The 26,884-nt window shown below is 32.9% G+C and overlaps 1 protein-coding gene across 6 annotated transcripts in view; it reads left to right on the forward strand.

Moving 5' to 3' along the window:
- Positions 1-26,884, forward strand: part of LOC143249165 (CUGBP Elav-like family member 4) — a 489,962-nt gene that overhangs the window by 65,491 nt on the left and 397,587 nt on the right. The gene's annotated exons all lie outside the window — the stretch shown is intronic.

Here is a 26,884-nt window from a genome sequence, read left to right on the forward strand (position 1 = left end):
AGTAGACACATTAGATTAGTAATGTACAACCCTCTCTAGAATAGTGAGGGAGTGGAATCATTAGATTAGTAATGTACAACTCTAGAATTGTGAGGGAGTAGACACATTAGATTAGTAATGTACAACCCTCTCTAGAATAGTGAGGGAGTGGAATCATTAGATTAGTAATGTATAACGCTCTCTAGAATAGTGAGGGAGTAGACACTTTAGAATAGTAATGTATAACCCTTTCTAGACTAATTGTTGTACTAGACATGTGAAATTACTACTACACGAATCTCGCTGGAACAGCTGTGGGAGTAAAAAAGACTAGATCAGTATTACATAACCCTCGCGTGAATAATCGCGGGTATATAGAGTACAACATTAATATTACATAATTCTGACTAGAAGAGCAACAACAGACAGGTTAGTACTGAGTAGTTATCTCTAAAACAGTAGCAAGAAGGAAGAGACAAAGGCAAGGACTTGATCAGCCAGTGTTCTCAGTCTTGTTGTTTTCCTTAATTGTACTTATAGAAAATTGAAGAACTCCGTTATATGTTGGATTGTATAATAAAAGCGAGTGAGAATACATAATAAAAGTTTTAGTCTTAGATATTAGTGAAATCATATGGAAGGACAATAGTCTTAACAAAACCAACTACTCTTATTCTAAGAGGTTCCAACACTAACCATTATAAAACATAACATTGCAATTCAAGGATCTGTTTTAAAGCTCTTATTGATAAAACGCCATTAATATTGTAGGCTGAAATATAAAATTCGAAAAAGAAACTAAAGAGTATTTACGTTTCTTTAACATGAGTCTTCATAAAACACCTAAGTAATCTAGACTCTGGTAAGTTTTAATTTGTTCCGCTCGTTAATTCATTACTGCAGGAAGACAAAATAATAACAGTATTAATGCGAGCTGTTTTTTTACATTATTCTACTGTTTTCGAATTCTGGTCAAATATCCTCAAAAATATCATACGAAGAGGTTACACTTACTTCAATGTTTGCAGTATCCGCTAATAGATGGTGCTACTTCTGATTATTATTGTTTGGAAAATTTAATATGAAGTGTTTAATTAGGTTTAAACTTATACTTTGGGATTACGGAGCTAGTAAGCCCTTCGCATAATTAGATATAATGCAAAACGTAACCATTAAACTTGGTTCTCAGTAGGTGGCGATACAGAAGCTAAGACTAAAAATTTGTTATTAATACATCATGTTAACAGAATGTCGCAACTGATGAGTGTGCGTAAAAACGACTTTTTTTTTTTTTGCACTCTTAGCATGTGTACTTATGAATATTCTTCAATATAAATTGTTGTTATTGTATCGGTGCGCCCAATAAGATAAGAATAAAATGTACGAAACCCACTACACACATATATATTTAACTCAAATATTTATCATTTACAAAGAAACCTACGAAAGGACCTGAATTTAACATTTGTTAAATATAAATAAATGTCTGTACTAGACGTTGAACAATTTTGTGGTGTCTCACTAATATATGCTGCGTGGCGTGGTTGCTGATTTAATAAAAACTTCCTCTAATTACAGCTGATGGCAAAATGTAAAAATGTGAAATGTCACTCAATGAACGACAGTAAAAAAATTCTACCAGGAAAGTCAGAGGAAGGGGAGAAAAATAATCTAATTATTCATCATGTTTATAGCACGACAGTGTAGCCTAATATATTAATGCTTCCCCCTCCCCGGCTTTGGTATTTAGTTATAGTATAATGACACTTGTGTTTCTTCATTAAACTTTCCCTGGTAATGCCTGAATTATACATACAATTAGAAATACAAGCATGTACTGTCACCTACACATGTTAACTAAACAAATCAAGTCCAACTGACAAACGTATTATTTTTCCGCTTTATATAATTTATTTACAAAACGAACAGCATACAGACTGAACACCATCGTATGATAAATGCATGAGACAAAACACATTAAAACAAAATAAAGCTTCCAGGAATCTGGTAATTTATTTAGGTGGTCATTTGAAAACAATAATAGAAAGAGAGGAATGTGTTTGGTTAACAACAATAAATAAAAAATATTCTAAACTTAAATCCCAGATGAGGAATACTTTTTTTTTTAGAAATATAAAAGCTTCTGAAGACCTCTCACATTCTCTGATGACTAATTCATTAAATTATATTTGCCCATCACTGACAGAAGTATGATAAAATGTACAGTGGAACCATTAATCTCTCCTAATATATTTTGGTGACTGGAAAGAGAAGCCTTTTATCTTTCCTAACAAACAAGGTTTGGCACAAATGCGTGTTGCAGGTTCGAATTCCGTCACCAAATATGCCCTTTTAGCTTGAGATAATTATAAGATAACAGACAACACCACTGCTCCGTTGGTAAAGAGTAGTCCAAAAGTTGGCCGGTGGCTAGTGCTGTCTAGCTGCCTTCCTTCTAGTATGTCATTTCTAAATTAAAGACGACTAAGGCACATGGCTCTCGTGACGCTTTGAGCGAAATTCAAAGAAACAAAAAAACAAGCATGCTAAAACATTTGGTGACTTGAATTAAAAGCCCTTGATATAACAAATAAGTAACGTGGTTTTCTATCACTCCTAAAATACACAGATGACTTCAGTGAGGAGCCGTCCATCTCTTATAAAATACAGAGGTGATTTGAGTGAGAACTATTCTACCTCTCCAGAACACACAAGCGCTGGAGTGAGAAGTCATCTATCTCTTCTGTATCACATAAATTACTTCAGTGTGGAGTTATCCATCTCTTATAAAACACACAGATGAAGTGAGTGAGAAATTCTCCACCTTCCCTTAAACACATGGGTGCCATAAATGAGGAATCATCTGTCTTTTCTGAAACACATAGTTGACTCGAATGAGGAGATCTATGTCTTAAGAAAGGAGTCATTTATTTCTTCTAACACACATAGGTGATTTAAGTGAGGGTCCATCTACCTCTTCTAGTGTATTGAGGTCTCCTATTTCTTTTAACCCTTTGATTAATTATTTGATTATGTTCTTTTATGGGGGGGGGGTTATATTCGGATTTACTTGTAACCCTTGTAACGTGGATTGTTAAGTGCTAATCTTTTGAATTTAGTATCAGTTTAATTTGGATCGTTAAGTGCTAATTGTTGAATCTAGTACTAGTCTAATATCAATATCTAACTCTATTCGCCAGCGGTTTACTGTTTGTGGACTCTCTCTTTACTCTCTGTATCTTGTTTTTAACAAAAACATGAATTCCTTACTGGCTTAATCCGGAACAAGAGATATGAATGCCTGAAATAATTCAATTATTCTTTGATGTCTTTAGCAACATTTAGTGAATATTTTAAGGCTTCATTCGGTTTAATTCGTTTTTGAACATGTAAGTGTATCAGAAGTTATAGATCATCTGTTTGAAAATTACTTGCAAACTCATAGAATGCTTAACAACATATAAAGAAACTGAAACCGTATGACTGACCAGCATATATTATAGAACAACGCCGCAACAGTCAGATTTCTGTTTTGGTTCTTACTTCCGACATGGAATGTTTTCATAGTACACCACTGACACATCTTGTCTAGATAAAGAGTCTACGTACGATACATATTATATTTTACACTGATTTAGCTTAAAGACGAATAAGAATCGTCTTGAAATTTTTAAATGTCCTACAGTAATTCCTGTTGGCTGAATTCGAAGTTGATATCCGTTTTCTCCATTACGTGCATATTTTTTACAAACATTTTTTACATAAGTGAATAATTATCATTGAAATCGCGTCACATTTTTTATGTTAAAATGTTCACAACCACTAGCTATAGATTTCTCTATTTTGGCGTGAGAGTCTTATTGACCATTCTAAACCACACGAGAAGCACACCGCTTGCATATAAACGGTTAACAAGCCTCATGATGTGTTATTTCTGGATAATATTTGTTTGTTCGTACACTTTGATTTTTTTTCAATATTATTTATTCGTCGTTATGGAAAAAATGGGGTTCTGCAAACGATCCAAACATATTTTGTTATATTTATGGTAAATTTGATCTAAGTAAGAGAGATTTTTATATAAACTCTTTACCTGATGAAAAAAAGAAAAAGAATATTATTTTTAAAATCCACGTAGCTCAATTATTAAAAATATATTATTAAAATCAAAACAACTTTTATGAAGTTTAAGCTTACAAACTTATATAATCGCAATGTCATGTGATAATGATGGTAGTATTGAAGTTACATTAGTTTCTAAACTAAGCTTTCTGTTTCATCCTAGTTTATTTTCTGTAGCAATATCGCTGAATTTCAACATGTTGAAGGCCCAAAGTGGCCTATTTCCACTTACTTAAATTTTTGAAGGTTGAGAATTTGATAGGGGATTAAGGCTTGTTCTCAGATATTATCAATGTTTCTTACACTAGACATAAAACGCCCAATGATTATATCTGATAGCATAACCATATTACAAAAAATACTGAATGTTATTCTTGTTAATAAATCAATTGTTTGAACTTATTTTTCAAAGTAGAAAGCTAGATATTTGGCACTGTTAGTTGTTGAATGATAAGTGCGTACTTTTGCAAAAACTACACTGAAATATCGTTTTACGTAACATAATCATCTCCAGGTTATCGGTCTTCTTCTAATGTTTTTACTTGGAACTATGATATAGATGATATTCACCACTATCAAGATTACCGCAGCACTTCTTATGATTACTTTCTTTCAGTTGTGTTTCTCTTACGTTATTTGTACTTTCAATCCCCAAAAGATTCGATGTTTTCATTTCCAGATACTCTTTATGGGCTTACTTTTTGTTATTTTTTACGCTGTATATCTTCACTTACAATGGAGAGGAGGTGTTATTGATCTTCACAAATGTTTTTTTTTCGAGATACCAACTATATTTGCTTTTAGAATTGGATTCAAGTCTTGAAATAAACGTTTAATATGCAACAGTTTTCTAAGCGGGCTTCTCTGTGTAAAGTAAAAAAAAAAAAAAAAAAACAGAACAAAACAGATATGGATAGAATCTGTTTAGATTAATAGGTTAGATTAGGAGCAGACTCGTAGAAATAGCGAATTTGGTAATTAACTGGCTTGGGGGAGGGCAGAAAGAACAAACGAACTTGACGAATACGTAAGTGTCTGAAATAAATATATAAGGGCACAAAACAAGAAGGAATGGAAAACGTTGTGAAATTGGACGGGATTGTAGAACAGGCTGAATAATAGGGTAGGTTGGAGGTATTTGAAAGTGAGTTACAAATGGAAGGGTAACTTAATGAAATATTGTATAAAGATTAAAGGATAACTAAAGTGGAATGTTATATAAAGATGGAAGGGTGGTTATGATTAAATGTTGTATAACGATGGAGAGGTAAGTGTGTTGGGAGTTTCGATTTAGATGTACGTTGAAAATTGAAAAGCGAGTATGGTGGGAGGTTAACTATGATGAAAGGTTAGATGTGATGGATAATTTAATAAATGTAGTCGAGTAAGAAAAGCGTAATATTAGTTAAAGAAAGAAAAATTAATTTGATGGACAATTAGATGTGATGAAAGCTGAATGGTAGATATGGTGGAAGGCTTGGCAAGGGCGGAAAACAGATCGATGTGCGAGAAAAGAATTGTATGATATTTATCCAAAAATAATCTTATGTCTGTCGAAATATAAATGGCAAACTATAATGAAATCGAAACAGAGTGTGATTTTAATGTTGGATTATTGATATTACTAGTGAAAATTGTTCTTTAATTAGACATCTTATATTTTCGTTCATTTATTTTTATTTCGATGAGAAGTTATATTCGTGATAAAGTACAGTAAACAGAAAGCTTTGCATATGAGAGGCGATTTTTTATTAACATACAATGTGAACTACATTCAACACGTTTACGCCGCTTAGATCCATTTCCATTGGTTAATAAATTTCTAATATACGTGCTTCCGACATTAAGTACCAGACAGTTTCCTTTCCTCTACCGTATTCGCTGGTGAAAACTACTTGTTCTGTAAGTTCACAGGCAACATTTACTTTAATGAAATACTTTAATTTCTTTTATGAGTCACAAGGTTTACAACAAATGTTATACAAATACATTACGAAACATACTTTGATCGTGTGGTCAAGGTAGTAGCATAGATAACTGGCGCCGGTCACATGGTTGTTGCCTGTGGCGTTAGCGAATTGTTTCGTGTACCATAAAGACAGCTGTTGAGAGTGAGATAAGACTTATACACAGCTTCTCCTGGTTTCTATATCCCTTCGAGAATTTACTAATTAACAAGTGTGGTTATTAATAAACTAGTGCCTTTCTTTTATCCCCCTTAAAGCTTATGTTAAGAGTTTAAAGATATTTTTAAAAAGCCAAGATTGTGATATAGTTTGGCTTCTGAAGGGAAATTTTCTTCTCTGAAAGGGCTTAAGATTTTTTAAAAAAAATTAAGGATTGCATACATATTAACGACTGTTTTAAGACTCATAAGTATGCTGGAAGAAAAGAATTCAAACCACGTGCAGTAAATTTACATCATGACTAGCAAAAGAGATATTTTGATACATTACATCTAGCTTACGTGGTATCTTCAGAGGACTGTATTTTAAAGTATTTAAAGTCGAAAATTTATTTTTCTGTAAAGTCACACAATCTGCGCTGTGTGTACCACAGAGATCAAACTCCGCATTCTAACCTTACAAACACTAAATCTTTCCTTTAAGCCACTAGAGGACAAAAGTAGAAAGACATAAGCGTTTTTCTTATGTATACTAATCTATTAGTTTTTTGTTTTATTGTTAGAGATTCATTGAAGGTATATTAGTAGTAAAGTTAGTGTGATACATTTGCTGAAAATTAAATTTAGTAATTATTTTGCCAAGAAACGTTAAATTTGTGCTATAATGTCTTGTTCTATATTTTAAGCACTCGCTTCACTCTCAAGAAGCAAAAGTTGTTTGATATCTTTGTTTTATTGGTCAGATTGAAGAAGGTGACCTGTTTGTGTCATGTTTAGTATGAAAGCTACTTATTCTTTGAAACTAATAAAACGAGCGGTTTTAAAATATACGAACTTTATAAAACTTGTTGCTCACTTCTGAGCAAAACCAACGCCATTAGTGTGCTCAAAACAACAAGGCATTAATGAAAGTGTGAACTTTTGTTTACATTTTACAAAAAAAATAATAACACCTAATGTTAAACGACATGGTTTTCAATAAGCAACCTTAATTCCTTGAGACGCGAATATTTATTTCAGTTAGTTGCAAATTAAATCAGTTGGCGAAGTGCGTGGAAAGGGATGTTCTGTATATCACAACCAGCATTTTTACTAATGACTGAAGTTTTCGACGGAAGTTTTCACGAAATTCCATTTTTTAAAGTTCTTTCTATTTGTGTTTTATAGTAACGCCGACATACTTGACACATGTTAAATCTGTACATAATTCGTTTCATAGTAGTTCCAAAATAAACTTGTACTTCACACAGCTTAAGTCCCTACACAATTCGTTTTTAGTAGCACTGTAATAAGTTGATACTTAGCACAGCTTAAGTCTATACATAATTCGTTTCATGGTAAAATAAGCTAGTACAAGATATTTGTTCCATATCATGAATCTTGATAGTGGATTATAATGGGAATCGCAAGGGATTGCACAAAAACCTAATAGAATGTCCGGGAAAAAAAATAAATAAAAATTTAGTTCAGACAGCACTTTAAAACCTTTACTGTTGACCGCTAAAGCTGTATATATATAAAAATGCACAAGGAAGTACGCTTATTAGACTTACATGGACAAGAAAATCCACTCAAAAAGGCTCGTTTGAAAGCCTTACTATTATAATTTCGTTGCCAGCCTACGACAAAAACTGCTTGGTATATTGCACCCAAACCTTCTGTAGAATACCAAATAAGGTACGGCGAAGGTTGTAGGGGCATTGAAAAATCAATTTGCTTGTTCTGTATTTCCCATAAGCTAAAAAAACATCACGATTCTATTTAGTGTAAACGATGTTGTCATTACCCCTTGAAGTTAGCATTGTTACAGAAATCTTTTGTTCGCTCTTGAAGCTCAAGAGCAGGTTTTGGTTTGGTTTGTCTGCAATTTCGCGCAAAGCTACACGAGGGCTATCTGTGCTAGCCGCCCCTAATTTACCAGTGTAGACTAGAGGGAAGGCACCTAGTCATCACCACCCACCGCCAACTCTTGGGATATTCTTTTACCAACGAATAGTAGGATTGACCGTCACGTTATAAAACCCCCACGGTTGAAAGGACGAGCATGTTTGGTGTGACGGGGATTCGAACTCGCGACCCTCGGATTGCAAGTTGAGTCCCTTAACCACCTGGCGGTACCGGGCCTCAAGAACAGGGTGAAACAGGAATTACCATTCAATAGTAGGTGAACATTAGATGACTAATATTTTCTGAACGCTTTATGCACTATACAATCGATACTTTTAGAGAGCTAACCCCTATATTATGGATGAATTGTAGGAGAAAAAAATCAGTGCATATAATACTAAATTTTATCGTACACATTCATAGAATAATTAACAGACAAGGAGGTTTATTGAAAGTGATGTTTTAGACAGATGTGTTATATCTGAAAAGCTTCTTTTTTACTTTCAATATTTTATACGTGTTTAATGGAGTTGTGTCTTAGTCTTGGCATATATTTCCCTTTTGCTATACATTACACATCGAGAATTTAGTTACACAGAGACTACAAATGCTCATTATAGTCTCAAATACATTTCCATGACAATCTCCAGCTACAGCTTAACATTTTACATCTCGAACTAACGCGATTAAATAGTCAACAGCTACAGTAAATCATCATGAACCGTATCAACTAGTTACTAGCTAACTGTGTTTATTATCATTATAATTATCAAGGCAGCTGTCATATGAAATAATTCTTTACCAATAGATGAGCATTAAAAAAAGCCAACAAGCAAGATAAATAAATATTTGGGAGCTGATAAGCCTCCAAATAGGATTGTAAAAATAATAATAAAGGCTGAAGATACTGTGGATATTATTTACTCCAACTACAAACCCCTATTTTGGCTTCACCAAATGTAATTCTAGATAACAGCATGGAGTCAAAATAAAGGTTTGAAGTTTGAGAATCTCCGGCATTGTTTCGACGCTTTTACGACCCCTATTTCCAGGATTTTAATTTCCCAATTTTTTATTTATTTTGTGAAAGGTAGCTTCTGCATTTCTTTCAACAACTTTTATTGGACTTATTTATTGATCCTTTTATTTCATATTTAACTGTGTCACCCGTTTACATAATAGAGGTTTAGATATCATGAGTTCCACATCTGTATCTAAGCTGTACGTATACGGTTTTTGCGAATTGTGCTGGTGCAAAGTAAATTATTGAACAAGCAAGAATAAATATAGCCTGACAGCTAGCAGCCTTTTAAATGTTTTACATTTGAATTATAAGCAAAGGCGGTAAAAAGTTACTATTGAAATGTATAAGTCTGACAGTTTCGCTATCTGTCTATGAATTACTGAAACCGTACAAGGTAAGTAAAGATAACATACTTGTGCATGAAAGTATTTATTATGATAAAAGAACAACTTAGTACACACGTTTTCTCTAGATTTGGTGTTACGTGGAAGAATCGGAATTTAAAAACATGATTTTCGATTACATTGGTTAGGTCGTGATGAGAATACTCGAATAGTGAACAATTAATATTAATAAAAGCTTTTAATGTTTATTTGATTTATTTGCTTGGATTCTCGCACATAGATTCTAAATGGCTACCTATGTGTTATAAGTCTCCAGACTCTTCGCTAGGCAACAGGAGGCAAGATTTCTAAGAATATCTTGTGTCTTCGGTTATAGAAATATCCAGATAAAGGAATGGCCTTAAGCTAAATATTGAATTAGCACAAAATACCTGTTTTAATAATAATTTCAATCATTTAAAGCTCCTTTGAACATTAAAAGGACTAAATCCTTTGAGATGTATTTAGCAAATGGAATAAATAAATAGTCATTTTCATCTCATCCGTGAAGCAGCTTCAAACACCGTGTAAAATAATCTATAATTTCTAAGGGAAATAATTCGTAATCTATTTCAAAAGTAATGCAGCTTGGCACGTGGTTCATTGTATGCTCTCTAGTTGTTTGTAAACAACTGTCTATCAAAAAAAAGAAAACCTTGTCAAGCATAAGAGGAAATAGTAAAGATTATCAGTAAGGATCTATCTCATTTTAATATACAGGCATAGGTGGATGAAAAATACAGAAATTATGACCTGATTAAGTAGAAAAACATGCCCATCAGCATTCATAAGAAAATATCTCACGATGGGCAAGGTTTGTTTCTTTGTTTAGAATTAAGCACAAAGCTACACAATGGGCTATCTGTGCTCTGCCCATTACGGGTATCGAAACCCAGTATTTAGCGGTGAGTCTGCAGAGATACCGCTGTGCTACTGAAGGGCAATGGAGAAGATAAAAACTTTAATCCGGAAAATAATTCGTACATTATTTTAAATTAATCACAAAATAATAATTTCACATTTAGCTGTGACTTGTATTAATTTGTGAAGAAATTGTTGTAGTAAAAACGATCGTAGTTTTCTGTTAAACACACTGGGCTTTAGTTTTACATCACGCGCAGATAAAAAGAGGAGTATTTTGTAAGCAGGACGATAGCGACTAACAGCAGTGATTTTGATAATTTGTTTTGTACTGCCTTTATGTTTTTGTTATATTATATTTTTGCCTGAGAAACAAGTGAATGGATATTCTTTGTGTAAACATTTTGGTCATATATATCATCTTTAAATACTTGTGAAGTATAGTAATAACTTTGTTTTAAAAAAACACTATAAAATAGACTTCAACATGCGGAGATTAGTAACTCCACCTAGGGACAGAGAAGTTGGCTTACATGTTATAGCCAGATAAGCCATCGAGCTGCAACTTGTCACAAGACATATCATCGATGGATCATGTTATCGACATTATTTCTTCAAAGTGCTACCTTATCGAAAAGACACGAAAACACTTACACTACAGAAAATGTTAAGAAATATTTTTCAATAAAAAATTGGCACATATTTTTTTCGTTATAATTTTATACCGTTCGATGAAAATTAAAGCCTAAGCCACTAAAAAACACAAAACGATCGATTAATTAAATATTAGTGTAAGTACATAAAACATTCATGTATATAATAATTCTTATTAAATATGCGCTTTTGCAACAAAATAGTTAGGTGGTAAGATGTCGCATTTGGTGACGTTTAATCATATTTCGATGAGAAGGTACATCGATAAGATGTCTACCAATAAGGTGTTAGTTCATGTTAGCGATATAAATGCATTTTTTTTTAGTAAAATATAGAGTTAAGGAGCAAATGAAATTTTACTCGGAAGTGTTCCAATCATTATGTTTTCAAACCACGTTTGATCTTTATAAAGTGTAAGCAGTTAAATTATCATTCTAAAAAGGGTGTAAACCTGAGAGGCATGATTAGCTTTTCGACCATTCTAAAATTAAGTTAGTTCATCGTTTGGTTAACAAGATTTTCACTATGAGACAGTCTAGCAACATCTACTGTGTCGTCACTTAATTAATAGGAGAATAAGTGCTGCTTCCATTATACCTACAGTTACAGTGCTGTCCATTACTGACTAGGGTATTTCAAACACATATTTATGAACGTAATACGACAAGCAAATCACTAATCTAATGTCATCTTCGAAGACTCGACGTATGATTTATGTAGTCTTTATGAGAATTATGTTAATCATATTTCTGGTAAAGCTAACCTTTGTGGTTATCCATGTTTTTAATTATTAATAAACCCTTGAATGTTGCTTTTGTCAAGTCTGAAACTAATAATCAAGTGAGTAAACTCTCTTCTCTCCAATCTAGCCAATTAATCCTGAAATTGTAATGCAACATTCTGCTTAACGCAGTGAATTAGAATAATTTTGATGCTGTTAATACATGATATAAACTTGTTTAAGAACTTGATTAAGATATCAGTTTACTTCAGGATCCATTTGAATTTGGAAGATCAATGCGATTTAGAGAAGAGAGTGAAAATAATGTTAAATTAGTACTGGCTGTTAACATTTATGTTAAATAGGTAGAGTTAATTACACAGCATGTCTACAGCAGGTGTAATGTTAGTTATTAAGCTGTTAATAAGTATTTGTACAGTATAAAAAATACTAGCAGAACTAACACCTTGAGAAAAAGGCTGTTTAGTTTAGAAATATCACATCAGTGTTTTTATGAGTAACAGCTAGCTGTTATAAAGCGTTTATCTATTGCCTCAAGCAATAACGACGTGCCAAAATTGCCTACTCTCATATGACAACTGAAATATGGGGGTGGAACTTATTCTAATTCAGTTGTGCATCGTACTTGATGGTTCTTTTTGCTATTTAATGTTATAAAAATGCAAAAACTTTCACTGAGAGCTATTTTTCAGAACCGTTAGATCTAAGCAGGTATAATTACCAAAATAGTAACGATGAAGTCGTTATGGTGACGTCATATTCGGATATTGAAATCGTGCGAGCTATCCGACAATATCTTCCTGGATTTATTATTTTGCAGTTTTACATGTTATTTTTTTCCGAGACCTTTGAATGAGGCCAATATAAGACGTTTAAAAAATTCAAAACCTTACCTCTATCTACTATGGTCACATTCGAAACATCACTTCTACTTACTTTGAAAATACTATGAGTTTGTTTGTTTGTTTGTTTTGGAATTTCGCACAAAGCTACTCGAGGGCTATCTGTGCTAGCCGTCCCTAATTTAGCAGTGTAAGACTAGAGGGAAGGCAGCTAGTCATCACCACCCACCGCCAACTCTTGGGCTACTCTTTTACCAACGAATAGTGGGATTGACCGTCACATTATACACCCCCACGGCTGGGAGTGCGAGCATGTTTAGCGCGACGCGGGCGCGAACCCGCGACCTTCGGATTACGAGTCGCACGCCTTACGCGCTCGGCCATGCCAGGCCTTAATACTATGAGACAGCGGTAATTTTACGGATTTACAACGCTAAAATCGAGGATTGATTCCCCTCTTGGTCACAGCAGATAGCCCGACGTGGGTTTGTTATAAGAAAAACACACACAAACACTCAAAATCTCATCTTCCTCTAACTTCCTTCAAAACACTGGATATTTAATTCTGCCTTTAGATTTTACAATGAATTGTACCTTATGAGACATAATAAACTCTTATTTCTACAGTATCATACCACATAATAGATATTATTATGAATTCATGGTTTTAAGATATTTCAGGAGAATGCGCAGAAACGTACTCAAATGAAACAGTTAACAATAAACAAGTTATATTTATTCATGTCTAATCCTTACATAGATAAATTTTATTGGTTACGGCTTTATGTCGACATATCTCTCGCGAAAATACATTAATACCCAAGGCGTACATAACACCTAACATCAGTTCAGGAGAGGTCTAGCAATGCAGTAACATTATAGTAACAACGTCTTTTAGCGTGAAAAGATAGTCCAAGTTACGTATTATCACATTTTGTTCAGACGAGTGTTTCATTGACATTCTGAAATTCAATACAACAGTACGGGTAGACCACAAGGAAAGAAAGCGGCTGATTTTGACAGTATCTTCATTTATTTGGCGTCAAGAATGAAATACACAATCAGTGAAGAAAAACATACATGCGTATCTAAAAATGTAAGAAGCCGCAAATTTATTTGGTGGAATCAATGATTAGAACATTGGAAGTAACTGTAGCGTTTTGAATCAGGCAGGTAGATATTGCATACAGGCAGACAGTGGCTGTTCGTGATCAATTTGGCACGTGGCGTCATCTATTAGTTTAACACGCCCTCATCTGTAAATTTCATTTCGAATTCAATGAGGGAAAAGCACTGTGAAGTGAACCTGTCGACTGAAAACTATAAAATTAAAGTTTCACTGAGAGTTCTGAAGTAAGTTTTCTTCTTACAGTAATAAACGTGTTTTCAGGTAAGCTATAATAAAAAGAAATAAATTACGAAAACATTTAGATCTAAAATTAGAAATATCATTGGTAAAACTAGAACATACATAACTGGGACAATACTTAATGTAAATACGCATTGAACTTGATAAGGATCCAAGAAAAGTTTCAGAGATAAATATCAACAGTTATCTAGTCTATTTTGAGTTTTTCACATTTTTAACACAAGGACTTTGATACAAATAAGTAGACAAATTTCATTGAACTGACAAAAAAATTATCCTTAGACAGGTAACTTTAAAAGAAACCATTTTTTAAATAAAAGTAATTTTCCAGATGAGAATGTGTCACAGTCTGTAGACATGATTTGTATAGTAATAAATGCATGTACATCGATATATTCATAATTTTGCGTGCATTCATTGCACGTAAACCACGCATCAAGCTCAGTTTACTTATCTAGATGAACTTATTTGTAATCGTAAGCCACGAAGAAAAACAAAATTCTCAAACGAACTATGAGATAACGTTGCAAATGTGTAATCATCTTATGTTTCTTTTGGTCCGTCTCATTGATATATTTCTTTCTTTAGTTGTTCTATATTACGCAATATCTCAGATTAATTTATTTTTCCTTCAGCTCTTTTAACAGTTTATTTTCCATTTTCATGTCACTGTCTGTATAATATTTTCATAACAATATTGTTTTATTTATTTTTTAGATAAACTGACAGACTAAAGTTCAATTTAATGCCCCCCTCCCTCCCTCTGGCGTCCTATACTATTCCCAGTTCAATTAGAACATTTAACGATCAGTGCTGGAATACAGTTCTCTGTTTCTGGAGGAATTTATTGCATTTTTTTTTTAATCTAGAGGATTACTATATCGCGAATAAGATGTCATGTTTTGTTCCTCAGTAGGTTGTTATTCAAATTTAACCTAAAATCTACCCATGTTGAAGAAGTTAAACTGGAGTAATAGTTTTAGTCTAAGCCTAATCTACGTCCATCAGTGAAATTAACACTGCGGGTTAGTGTGCTTAAATCGTAAAAAAATCTTAGATACATTTTCAGCTCACTACTTTTATTGATCAATAAGAAAAATGGATATTTTTGGTTTTCAAAAGAAGCGCAACTTCATCTTCGGCTCTCTCATAAAACAGTGTTTGTACTGAATAGCATTAAATGAAGTAAATGCTTCTTGATTCACAATGTCAGAGATTACTTCTTGTTATGTTTCTGGAGACTTCTTGCTTTGTTAACGAATAACGTGTATCTTAAAGATACAGATAGTTCAAACCATTAGACCTGTTTTCGTTAAATATAAATATATGGAAGTGTAAGAAAATAATTTTCACATTTGTGAATAAGGACAGTTCGTTCGTTTGTTTTTGTATTTCGCGCAAAGCTACACGAGGACCATCTGCGCTTGCCATCCCTAATTTAGCAGTGTAAGACTAGAGGGAAGGCAACTAGTCATCACCACTCACCGCCAACTCTTGGGCTACTCTTTTACCGACGAATAGTGGGATTGACCACACATTATAACGCCCCTACGGCTGAAAGTACGAGCATGTATGGTGCGACAGGGATTCGAACCTGTGACTCTCGGATTATGAGTCGAACACCTTAACCCACCTGGCCATACCGGGCCAACAAGGAAAGAATGAGAGGTTTTTCTTGCATTTAAATAATTCTCTTACTGAAATCATGGTTATTCACGAGATCTTTTAAACTATTCCAATTAAGAGAAGTTTTTTTTTGTTGTTGTTGGTTGGTAAGTGTCAGGTCTATCTGTGCAGTGCGTAACACCAGTTTTTAAGCTCAATTTTTAGGGGTGTGAGCCTTTAGACATACAGCGTAGCGATTGGGAAACCCAAAATAAAGAAGTTTAGTTTCCAATAACTTTGTCTGTCCTATTTCCTACTTTAACATTTTACTGACTATTTTCAACTGTTGTTTAAGTTAGGAAGTAGGTTAACATAAAATAATTTTTCAAAGTGCTCGTTTTTTATTAACCTCAGATTGATTACCGTGTTTGTTATAAAAATTGCTTGTAAAGAAACGGTGTGATAGTAGTTTTGTCATAAAATTTATACATATATTTAGAATGATTATATCTTAAGAACCACTTGTTCTCATGGAAAACAGTTTCACCATTAGACTCAATAAGGATTATAAGTTTTATTCAGGAAAGTTTGGACATGATATAGCATGCTTATAAACCACATAATACTATATTATTAAATTGCTTTTGTGGAAAACAACATTGATTTTATTTCTCTCTCTCCATCAACAATTTGAGATTGATGATTTCAGTAAGATGCGTGATATTGTAAACGACAATGAGAAGATTAATGGACATTGTGGAACAGATAATGTTTTCAGCCATTTACTGTAGGGTTGGGTGATATGTTGATTGAGATTGGCAGGAAGCATATTGAATACCTACTGTGACAGTTTGTGAAACAGTCTGTACCAACTTCAAATAAAACTTAAGATACGTGGTGTGTGATAAACAGCCTGGCATGGCCAGGTGGTTAGGGGCATTCGACTCCTAAGCTGAGGGTCGCTAGTTCGAATTCCCGTCACATCAAGCATCCTCACCCTTTTAGCGCAGATAGCCTCTCGTGTGGCTATGCACGAAATTTAAAAATAAAAAAACAAATGTGTGGTGAAATCTAATTTCCCTCAGCATGTAGATTTTAAGAAATAACTGTTTTAAATACAGGGTTATACGTACATATATGATCCTTCTCACTTTAAACTAAATTTAACCATGTTGTTAACTATTATAGAAATAATAACATTACTGAAAATAATATTTGGTCGAAAATTATTGTGAAAACATAAAAATGCAAAAATAATAAATACTAGCATTTAGAACCTGATTTATTTCTGTAAACAATTATAAGATATTATTCTTATTAAGAGTCGTGTATTTATAAAATTATATAGTTACTTGGGGTTACACTGGAGAGCTATTCATTCATATCCATATAGTATGTGTGACATGGTTTTGCTTTTAGAGTACAAACAAGTCCACTAACCACAAATCTTTCAGTACAGTTACCTAGTTAACTTCAAGCATTCTTGCGTATCTGAAACGTTTGGGAGAATAATTTTATGACTCGAAAACGTTGATAAATTGACAGTGTTAATTTATGGTTCAAAAACAAGCCCTACAAAGTGCCAATAAACTGATAGTATGATATTAAGGCTTTACGAAAGCCCTATGAATATGTAAGTGTTCATAAACTGATAACATTAAACTTATATCAAAGAACAGTCCTGTAAAAATGAAAATGCTCATAAGCTGATAGCATTAAATTATGGCTAGAGAACAAGTTCTATATAAATGTAAGTGTTAATAACCTAGGTACGAAATCTTAGCTCGAGAAGAAACTCTATAAAAATGTAATAAACAATTATTTATTTTTATTTTCCCTTCATCTTACACATGTTAACTAAGCAAAGCCTGTTAAAAAACTTGTCCTATAAATTACATTACTTTATTAAAAATAATGTATGAAATTTACTACGCAGGATATATCCTTAAGTACGATAGAGGTATGTTTTTAAACCTAATCGTCTCCAATTTATTTATCGTTTTTAGATTTAAAGATAGTATTACAGCATTACGGGCATCAAATGTGGTTTATAAATTTACTTTTTCCTGCTGTCAGCAAGTCTATATCGGATCCACTCAAAGGAAATTTTTAACTCGTGTGAAATACTATGCGAGTATGAGTCCCAGAACCAGATAGAGGGTATTTGAACGTGCCCTACATGAATGTGATGTACTGATCCACTCAAATTATTTTAAGATCTTATCAAGAACAGAAACTTTATACAAAAGAGAGGGCTTGCTCATACGTGAATTGAGGCCTGAGAAGAATCAAATAAGTTTAACATATAAGTTACCTTTAATATTATTTCATAAGTCACAATTATGTTAGAAATTATCGTTTTACTTATCTAGTAAGACATTAATGTGAATAAAGGAATTTTTGAGGGTTTGAAGCGTTTGGAATTAAGCAGAGAGCTACACATTGGGCTATCTGTGCTCTGCCCGCCACGGTTTCTAACGGCGTGAGTCCGCAGACATACCTCTGTGCCATTGACTTGCTTATAAAGGAATTGAAAAAAAAAGTGCTTATTATTTTTCTGTAAATAATAATAAGTGTTACTTGATGTTGAACAATGTCATTAGACGTGATCCGTGAGGCTAAAGTTGTTGTCTTGAGGATGAGGAGAAACTAGAGGTTAACATAGCAATAAACCAAACATCTTATTGATTTATATTTGGAGCTTGTGCAGTAGGCTTACTTGCCATTGTATGCAAAAGTATGTATGTGGTTCATATTTCTCAAAGACTGGGTGACAATTTCATTGAATAATCCTTATGTTACAAGACTCTGTATTGTATGTTCAACATATAAAAGATGTAACAATGAGGAATCATGGATATTTATGGCACTGCCAAAAATTTTACGAACTGCTTTCAGTAATTAGATGAATACAAAGTGTTAAACATTAGACTGACATGTGTTGTAAAACGTTCAGGGTAATATATCAATATTAAGATTACTGCTAAAACCATTTATTATATCGACATTACTACGCTTGTTGAAACTTATATTTCCATTTTTTGATTATTCCGTTAGATTTCTTTCATTCTTTACTCTGAATAACTGTCATGATAAATCTCAATCGTTGCTCATTACAGACGGTAAAGTAGCTGTATTAATGCTTATCGTAGATAATAATGCAGTTCTATTTAGCTGTATGAATAGCAAAGTTAGAATATTGATAAGATATGTGTGTCTATGAAATAAATAATCTGTAATGAAATGTCTAAAAAATAGAATGAATACACTGATTTAGCTCATTGCCAAACAATTCGATTCAATTCTTTTTACGAAACACCTAACAATGACCAAATTGAATTTCCAATTTTCCAAATGAACTCACTCAAGTGTTGAAACTGTCAGTCGTATACAGATCGATACATTAGAAGCGTGCTTTACTACACAAGAAAGACATTGCGACATTGTCTTTTCTCGCTACTGCACATTATCTTTAAAAACGTAGCTTGAGACATAAAAAGGTTAGCGTGAAACAGATTCGTCTCATTTATTAGCTACTGAAAAGGGAAACTGAATATCAGTTTTCTCCCAACATTATTAGTGAACAGACAAGAGAGTGGAAGAAACGGTTGCTATAGGCAACCGAAATTGAATTGCCATCTGATAATGGCAGTGCCAATATCTCAGTATACGAACTGAGCGATGCTTTGATAAAACTGTTAGACTTTTTTCTAGTAACCTGGGCTGAATAAGTAAAACTGTACAAGTCACGTGTAGCTACGAGATATTTCTCAGGTCGGGTTGATGAAATATTTGTCAGGAAAAGATCTATTTTTATTTAATCAAAAATATTTATAACAGTTATACGAACTGAAACATTTCAGTAATTCACCAAACTACTTAAACATATTTTTAAACACGTCTGGGCCAGCAGAATGGGATCCAAAAGTGTTTTGAAACAGTTTAAAATTTCAAAAAACTTTGTGTTTCTGGTAGTAATCAACCTGAATTAAAAGGACTGAAGAGACTACAATTATAATATTAAAATAACAACTAAACTGGTTTCATTGACTGGAAGCTTCAGTCAAAGACTTTATTCTATTAAAAAAATTGAATTGTTCGCTTACCAACGCTGTCATTTACAAATGACTCAAACTTATAAGTTCATTGGTGTGCCTCTCTTATCGTAAGTGCAAATATTTTCATGTGTCTGCGATTGTCACCTTACATAGCAAATTAATAAAGTGCACGTTAACTTCTATGTTAATATGCATATAAACTTGAAGTACGAAGATGGAGATTTTATTGATTGTTTGCTTGTTTTAGATCAAAGCCACACAGGCGTGGAATAGAACCCCGGATTTTGTCGTTGCGACTCGGTAAACTTGCCAGCGTCCCACAGAGGGACGATTTTTTATTGAATAAAGTGACATATCGTATTTCGATCTATACATTTAACTATTGTGTTAAGAAATAAAATTATCTTTATTTGTCTGAAGTATAAATTTTATCTCACATAACATGAACATGAACAAGTAAAAAAAAGAAGAAACGCAAACATTAAAATAAGAAAAAAGAGAAGTTATTGTGATTTAGAAGTCTTGAATAGACGAAACATGTTGTTTTACTTCTTATACTCATATAACTGAAATCAGTGACTTCTATGCAACAGTATGAAATATTGATAGACAAATTACGTCATCTATTGAATATATAATGCTAAAATCTCTTTAGTCAAGCTAAGAATATTTTATAATGTATAAAACCAGAATTCGTGATGTAAAAAGGTCGGTGCATAAGAATTTCTGTTTCGATACTCAAAACTATAACACAACATAGAAGTGATGAACAAAAAAAACAGAATCGGTTCAAAGAGAAAACGTGTATTGTATATCATTGAAAATGACGAAGTCCTAGCTGACTGTTATAAATTCTTAATACTCTGAACCACTCTACATGGGCTTTCAGAAACGCGGGACAGCAATTTATTGTGTCAATGTAAAAGACAGAGAGTAAAGAATAATTTACCATTTTCATGTTGTGAATTTATTTTATAATTTAATAAGTATACATAGGGATCTTTAGGCGTCAATTTTGGGGATCCTGCTTTCTTTCGAAGTCGTGGCTTTTGTACGACTTGATCAAACGTAGAAAGTGACGTTGCTTAGAATTGAACTTACAATTTTTTATGCCACAAATGATGATGAACTTAAGTCACGATGCATGCTGTGTGTACGAATAATGTTATTAGTGACTCAGATTTTAAAACCGTTAATGTTACCTGAAGCATTTGTTCTAAGTGACAAATAACAAATAGAAACATTTTAAACGAGTTCTCATCAGTTTCTAAATGTTTCTATATAAACTGACTTTTCGACCAGTCCTAACCGGAAAATTAACCTGAATGTATATTTGGTAATAATTTTATCCACCAAAGGATTAGGCATACATGGTTAATATCCGTTGTACGTACATTAACCAATTATGTTTTAGTCTCCATCTATTTTATTAAGAATAACTACCAATAAAAGCAAGTTTATTATGTGGACATTACGCAGTCTAACTATAGATATATGGAGCGTCTAAACAAAATATATAATGAATATACTGTTATTAGTCTGTCGGTTTCATGGATATGTTTTTGTACTTTTTGCTTGTAATGATGATTTTTCTCCATTTTAAATCTTTTTTTTTTTTTTTTTCTCTGAGTATTAATGCTAATGACCGGTTACTTCGTGAGACAAAGAACCAACAGTTTTTGTAACTTATTAAGCTCTCTGAGCTGTTGCACTATTAATAATTCAAGTATTTTTTACAGTTTGTCTTTAGACATTATATCTGTTAAAAGATTTGGACTAAAACCTTAAGTAAGAAAACATACAAGGAAATTCAACTATCTAAAAAAAAAGAAAGAACGGTATTCTGATTAAAGGTACTTTGTTTGAAAATAAACCTTTGTCCATAAAATCATTATTACTTAATAACATATTTACACTATTCCTTTGCCATGGATGTCTGAATAGTTGTAAATATAATTTTATTAAAGTATGACCTGAAAAAAAAAACATATTACTACTTAACGACTGACTGAAATCTTTCAGGAGCCATGCATGTCAAAACTTGTTAAGATATGTTGGTACATATATGGTGGACCCTAATAAAGTGTTTTCCCTTGTTTATAACCTTATTTTTATGATTGGTTGGGCCCTCATAAAGCGCTTTCCCTTGTTTATGACCTTACTTTGATGATTGGTTCTTAATTCTAGCCTGTATTTAAACTGAGTTTGGGTATATTTTAAATTATCAACATTTCAGTCACGAGTTAGCAGGAATAGAAGAAAAATTGTCTGAAGAACAAAGAACTAATGAAAAATATCTAAATTTCACAGAAGACCTCCGAAGGAATCATTCAATTCCCAGTTGTCTTAAAGTCATAACCAGAATCGTAGTTATTGGATGAAATATTAGACTTACTAAACTGCATCCGCCACGTGAAAGTGTTCTGGTACGTGTTCAAAATGGCCATTATATAGCGACATCTGTGAAATAGTTCAAGCAAAATGTGATGAATGTTTAAATTTAACAGTTTTCATGTAGAGTGAGAAAATACCTGAACTGAATAATTAATTCAAAAATACAATAGGCACGTTCTGATTTACAACGATAATTATTTAATAGCATTAAATGTTGTTTATGAATTTTAATATTTTAGATGGGTATATTGCCAAATTAATAAAAATACATCTACAAGAATATACGAATTTGTTAAGTGATCACAGTTGCAGTATATAATGTGATGATCTGAGAGTATGTATGAATACGTTGTAATACTTTCAATTTTAACTTGCCTTTTGTAAAAAGTTGCTGTTATTGGATTTTTGAATTCGTTTTAAGAATTTTATTTCGAAATTACTTTTACCGGGTTGAACATCTTGGTGACTCATATCAGCTAAAGAATTTTACCAACGTATAGTTGGAACATCTTACTACTCATCATGTAGAACATCTTACTATCTCATATCAGTCGGAACATCGCACTCATACATATCAGTTAGAACATCGTATTAGCTTGTATCAGCTAGAACTTCTTGCCGGTTCATATCACTTACAACATCTTACTGATTTATTTCAGTTATAACATCTTACTCATTTCTATCAGTTACATCTTACTGATTTATTTCACTTAGAACATCTTTCTCATTTCTATCAGTTACATCTTACTGACTGATGGAAGTTAGGAAATCGTAGTGATAATAGTTCAAGAAAAGTTATCTATTAATTGTAACAATTTTGTGATGAACAAAAACTAATACATTGCAATTCAAAGCAAATGAACATTTTTATCTAATAATCAGTTGAAATGATTGCCTTTTACTAAAATAATTATACACACGTTACTTATTTTAGGAATCAGTAACTCTAACTAAGCAAAATCCGCATTGATGATTAAATTCAGTTTTGTTTTTCAAACCTTTATAAATTCGCTTGGGTACGAAACAAAAGATTATCGTGATTATATATAGCTTCGGATAAATGCCCACGTTTTCGCCAATTTCTTTGCTAACACTTATTTGAAAAAATGGTTATTTACTTAAAAACAATAGTCACTCAATGACGTAAGAGTAAGAAAAACGTCATTTCGTGTCGATACATTTAGAATTTCTGGAACTTGACTTTTAATCCTTAACCTTCCTCGATGAACTTATTCAACAACGGTTTCGTTGATTGAAAAGTGAAGTTTATGTCGAGGCAGCTCTATGATTACTACTGTTAAAGAGAGAGCTTCTTTCCATGACTAGTCATCAGTGGCTGATGTGATGCTTTGGCATTTCTCGGCTGCAAATCGATGAAGATATCCACCGTGACAACATACTTGGAAAGAAGAATACGATATACAGCAATGATAGCACAGGTGGATGTTGAGCCGTAGTCATTCTGGTACTAGCACGTGTTCATTAATGATTTTTAATTAAACCTAGAACAAACATTAATGTGATCTGTTTGTTTTTTAACCCTGGAAATTCGATTTCGTCTGCAAGGCTTATTCACTTGTATTCTCCAACCTGGGACTCTGACGTCACTCAACACAATGGGGAGGAACTGAATGGGTGTCAAATGTCTCATCTTGTTTTCAGTTCTTCACTGTTGCTGTACGCTTAATATTTTTCATCATATATTTCAGTTAAAACTTCCGTTCTTATTATTTAATATTTTTCTCTAAAACTAAAACAAATTCCTAATAAACAATGCAACGGAGACGTTTAAACATTAAACATACATATTGCAGAGCTGAAAACATTTAAATTTTCCCAAAATAGGAGATAATAAATCATGGTCTAACGTTACGAGTATGACGTAAGGTACGGTTGCTTACTGTAAAACATTCTCATTGTAGCGCAAAGCTACTCGAGGGCTATCTGCGCTAGCCGTCCCTAATTTAGCAGTGTAAAACTAGAGGGAAGGCAGCTAGTCATCACCACCCACCGCCAACTCTGGGGCTACTCTTTTACTAACGAATAGTGAGATTGATCGTGACATTATAACTCCCCCACGGCTGAGAAGGCGAGCATGTTTGGTGCGACGGGGATTCGAACCCACGACCCTCAGATTACGAGTCGAACGCCCTAATACACCTGGCCATGCCGGGTCTTAAACGTAAAAAAATTCGAAGTAATCAACATATGACACATCTAACGAAGTATAAACGTGAATGTTTCATCTGAATAAACATTAGCGTGAATCAGCTTTCGAGATATTATTATTTAAGGTTGTCTATTATATTACAATTAGAAAATAAAAAATATGTCAATAATAGTAAGAGTAGGATACTATATATGTGTTGTTGTGAGGCAAATATCCCACGTTCCTAAAGTTCAACAGAAAGCTGATACTCTAGCGTCCAAAAATAAAACAGAATACAAAAATCCATGGTGATAAATAAGAAAAAAAATCAGTACTGGTGATAAAAATAGAGAGTGATAAAACAGTAAAACGTGTTCATCTACACATAGGGTAAAATACATGTGCATGTGGATGAGTGTACTTACACACATGTATATATACACATATAAAAGTTATTTTCTCTTTCGGATGAATGGTGCCAAGCTGATAAACGAGTTCCTTTTTTGTCTTGTGGTCTCTTTCTATTGACTATTCAAGATAGATCAATGGCTTGTATTTTCATGTACTTGATGTTGTTATCATGATGGTTAAAATGTTTGATTATATGATAATTCTGGACATGTTCACGTGCTTTTTTCACAGCATTTGATCTGTTTTTCTTGTGTATAAATATCCTGGTCTTCGGATTTACAACGCTAAATTCAGGGGTTTGATTCCTTTCGGTGGACACAGCAGATAGCCCAAAGCGGCTTTACTAGAAAAAAAAAACACAAACACTCTTATGCGTTGTCGTCTACAGTATAAAATTGTAATGCAATAAATTAATCATTTGGATGTGTGTGGACCCAATTCAACAAGTGTGTACATGTTTACTTGTTAACACGCACAGATGCATACGCTGTGTACAAGCACATACCTTATACTGTTTTACCACTATCTGTTTTTATTACCACTGATGAATGCGTTTTATTTTTCACCATTATTTTTATCCTATGTTATTTTTAGATACGAGAGTTATCTCTCGAACTGTAGGAACGTGGCATTTCTGTCTTGCAACAATGTACAATGTACTCATCTATTGTTACTCTTAACATCGATTTTATTTTCTAATATTAACGTGACATTCGTATTTAAATAACAATGATTTGAAACTGAACCCATGTATGAAATGGGGAAATAAACGAGTCTTTCTTTTAAGTTTTACTCAGTAGCTACATTTTTCTCCCGGACTTACAAAGTTATAAGCTGCTTCTCGACACCAGCTTTGTGCTTAACTACAAACACACGTTTTCTATGAATTCAGTTTCAATGTTAACCGTATTGAACTGAGTTGATTGTAATAAGCACATTTTAAATATCACGTAAATTATTGTTCTACTTTTTCTTTCTCGTACAGGTACACTTTCATTAAGGAAGGGTATTTTTTGCAGCAAATACCTCACTGTGTTTTACACGAATCAGGAAATAGATTTCACGTAATGCCAGTATGAATATAATAATTTATCTTAATTTTTCACTTTTTCATTGACATAATCTGTTATCAAAATTAAACACTTATGTCAAGTGTGTTTTATGTTAAAGAAATAAAAGTAATGTTAACACCAAATTATTACATTCAAATGCAACCTTTGTTTGCTAAGCTGACATTTTTCTAACAAATTTTGGAATGAAGTTCTCTTAAACATTACACTAACAGAGAGACACGATAGAAAGTTCAAAATGTAATTGTGTTCCTGCCTTTAAGCACTTTCAATCATGGTTCGCAACCCGTTTCTCCTAGATCACGTTTTGTACGTTGACCCATGGGCGTATTAGGGCAGAAGAGTGGCATTGGAGTCGTCGGTAAACGATGTTGACTGTCAACCTTTGTTTCTTTAAATTCAAAGTTGCATAAAGGACTATCTGCACTGTGCTCACTAAAGGGAATAAACCCTGAATTTTAGCTACAGCATTTTGAATAGTAAACAAATTAGGCATGAATGATAGGTTTAGATCATTGTTCTTAATTTATATACATCTCATTGAAAATGTAAATTAATTTTACAGACTACAACCTTACTGTACTAGGCTATCAGGTACTAAAATTTTTTTTTACTGAAAAATATTATATGTATATATTTTTTGTTCTATGTTTTATACTTAAAAATACTACAATTTTTTATTTTCTCATAAAAGGTGGTTCGTAGTTTGAGGTAATATAAACGTTCAGTGATGAGAAGACATTTGTTGATATATGAGGCAGCTCAAGATACCTTGCTTTTCAGCGAATCAACAATTTTCTTGGATCGTATTTGAACTAATCAAATCCCATACAGTTTACAGTTTTGAAGGCACATAATTGTACTTGTGTCGTTTTAGCAATAAAATTGGTTTATAGCTGTAATCTATCATTGATTTTAATTTTAGGGTGTATCTGATATGGAAAACACTTTTTGTTTTCGAGCTGTTGTTAGAATTTGCTATAATGCTAGGTAATTACTTTTTTGTTGTTTTTGCGATGTAATAACATTAAACTTGTTTCGAATTTATTATTGGGAGTTGCAACATCGGTGGTTTATTCTTTCGTCTTTTCTGTTGATGGGAGTTACAACATCGCTAGATACCTTTTTTAGGATTGTTGATAAAATGTCACAATACGAAATTTTATGTTGGTTAGTTGTTAAGAACTGGCAACTTGTTTGGTTACAGTT

This window comes from Tachypleus tridentatus, chromosome 4 (assembly GCF_004210375.1).
Source record: "Tachypleus tridentatus isolate NWPU-2018 chromosome 4, ASM421037v1, whole genome shotgun sequence".
In the NCBI taxonomy this organism is placed as follows: domain Eukaryota; kingdom Metazoa; phylum Arthropoda; class Merostomata; order Xiphosura; family Limulidae; genus Tachypleus; species Tachypleus tridentatus.